The sequence below is a fragment of the Argentina silus genome, assembly GCF_951799395.1.
Source record: "Argentina silus genome assembly, chromosome: Y".
Classification (NCBI taxonomy): domain Eukaryota; kingdom Metazoa; phylum Chordata; class Actinopteri; order Argentiniformes; family Argentinidae; genus Argentina; species Argentina silus.
Window position 1 is genome coordinate 44055551 of NC_139654.1, and position 2721 is coordinate 44058271.

The following is a 2721-nucleotide window of genomic DNA, read 5'->3' on the forward strand; positions in this document are numbered from 1 at the left end:
TGTCTGCCTGCCTGCCTGCCTGCCTGCATGTCTGTCTGTCTGTCTGTCTGTCTGCCTGTCTGCCTGTCTGCCTGCCTGCCTGCCTGCATGAATGTCTGTCTGTCTGTCTGTCTACAAGGGACAATACCCAACTCCAATGAATACATCCCAGGGACGAATGCAATGGCCACAGCAACAACAATCACAGGGACCGGTGAACCCGAACAGGGGCCCGGAACGGGGGTTTTAGGGGTGCCCAGAGAATCTGAAAGGGGGGTGTCAGCTGGTAGTGTCTAAACAGACAAAGAAGGATCCAAAAAATAAAGTTATAACTACAGAGAAGTCTGCAACCGAGAAAGGAAGAGACTGAATGTCCTCTTAAACCTGCAATCTTATTTCAACTGTAGATTGAGTTCTCAGCTGTAACAGGCAAACCAGCCAAAGAAAAAACACATAGCTAGATAGAAACAAAACTTTTACACAGATTTTATACTAAGTATATTTTGAAGACATAGAGACGCTATACACTCCAATAAAGTTAAGACGACACCTATCATGACCTCCATCACCCAGTTGTCTGACCCTGAGATCCCAGACAACCACAAAGAGAGCTAGCTAGCATTAGCTAGTGGTGACACCAACGGGATTGCGAGGGAGAAACATATTGGCAGCGTTTCGTACAAAGACAACAATACTCTCTCTTAAGCTCAATACCTTAAGGACTCCTGTCACAGATATGGCTGCAATAATAAAGGAAATTGTCAGCCGAAACAAAAGGAGATACCAGGAAGATGGGTTTGACTTGGACTTGACCTATATTTATCCGAATATAATTGCTATGGGCTTTCCTGCAGAAAGACTTGAGAGTGTCTACAGAAACAACATAGACGATGTAGTACGGTTTCTGGACTCAAAACACAAAAATCATTATAAGATATATAATCTTTGCACTGAGCGACATTACGACACCGCAAAGTTTAACTGCAGAGTTGCACAGTACCCCTTTGAAGACCACAACCAGCCTCAGCTGGAGCTAATCAAGCCATTCTGTGAAGACCTGGACCAGTGGCTAAGTGAGGATGACCATCATGTGGCGGCCATCCACTGCAAGGCAGGGAAGGGCCTCACCGGCGTCATGATCTGCACTTATCTCCTCCACCGAGGGAAGTTCCTGGAGGCATAGGAAGCACTCGACTTCTACGGGGAAGTGCGGACAAGAGACAAGAAGGGAGTCACAATCCCAAGCCAGCGACGCTATGTCTACTACTACAGCTACTTTCTGAAGAACCAGCTAGAATACAAGCCCATCGCTCTGCTCTTCCACAAAATGGTGTTTGAGACGCTCCCCATGCTTAGTGGAGGCACCTGCAGGGACAGTACTGTTAAAAACAGGAGTGACCCAATTCCTCAGGCCTTCAAGAAAGGGAATTGGCATTGGGATCCGCAGTTTGTGGTTTATCAACTAAAAATCAAGATCCATACGTCCAACACAGTGCACACAAGGCGAGGGGACAAGCATATGTACTTTGAGTTCCCCCAGCCACTGCCTGTCTGTGGAGACATCAATGTGGAGTTCTTCCACAAGCAGAACAAGATGATGAAAAAGGACACAAAGCCTCTCAGAAAAAGTTGCAATATTGCCAGGAATGTGTAGTTCGTTTAGGACAATCCATAGCACACTGGACACTGTTGTGGCGATGAAGTTCCAACTTGGAAAAGGCGACGATTGCTAGCAGCACTGAAATAGTTTACGATAGTTAGCTACAATAGCTCTGACGAATCATTTGAGGAGTAACATGTGTTGCCATTCAGAACTTTGCGATAGTGAGTGTTTCAAAGTTAAATCTAACTTTTATAAGTAAGCTATATGTTGCTCATCTTGAGACATAGAAGGAGGATACTTTGCGAAACTTAGCTAAACATATTTTGATTCACTTTTAACTGACTCCGCTCAGGAGCACGACTGAGATGGGGTAAGGAAACAGCCCATCACCAATCTACCAGGATGGCAGAACCAAGACTTGAGAATTCCCATCACCTGAAAACTTCAGATACCACATCAGGAGGGAACGGAACAATTTTTGAGCATCCCCCAGCCAACTGGAGCAGACAGACCAGGTGCAGTTCTTTTGGTGACACACGAAGTGGAGTTAAAAGAGACAATTACTCCCAAAGACTTGAACATGTTGCAAGAGGAAGCAAGTACACTAGATAAGAACTTGTGGCTTGTCAGAGGAGCGAGTCAGGATGCTACAGGCCTCTGGAGGAACAATGAGGGTTTGATAGTTGCACCTCCTAACTAGCTAGGACTGTTGATACATGACGCTCATGGGCTCGCCCATGTAGCGAGGGGGGAGGTGAGAAGGAAAATTACAAAAGAATACGGATTTTGGGCACCATACCTACTAGAACAAATTGACCATGTCATAGGTAGATGCACAATCTGTTTGAAAAACAATATTAGAAGAGGAGTATTAACTCCTCCAGGACACATCCCAACACCAAGTGGGCCAATGAAGGAACTAGTCCTCGACTACGTGAATATGATTCGCCCTGTAGGAGGCAAAAGATATTGTTGTTGTCGATAGATTTGTTGTCGATAGGTTTAGCAGATGGGTAGAAGCATGCCCAACCAAAAGAAAAGATGCCCTGTCAGTTGCTAAATTCTTATGCCGTGAGGTGATATCACGCTGGGGAATTCCTGATCGAATTTCATCAGACAATGGCAAAGAATTTGTAGAT

The 2721-nt window shown here is 45.3% G+C and overlaps 1 pseudogene across 1 annotated transcript; it reads left to right on the plus strand.

Annotated features, from left to right (window-relative positions):
- Positions 1 to 681: 681 nt before the first annotated feature.
- On the plus strand, positions 682 to 1697 carry LOC310823841 (phosphatidylinositol 3,4,5-trisphosphate 3-phosphatase and dual-specificity protein phosphatase PTEN-like; annotated as a pseudogene). The gene has a single exon. The product of its transcript is annotated as a phosphatidylinositol 3,4,5-trisphosphate 3-phosphatase and dual-specificity protein phosphatase PTEN-like (transcript).
- Positions 1698 to 2721: the final 1024 nt, after the last annotated feature.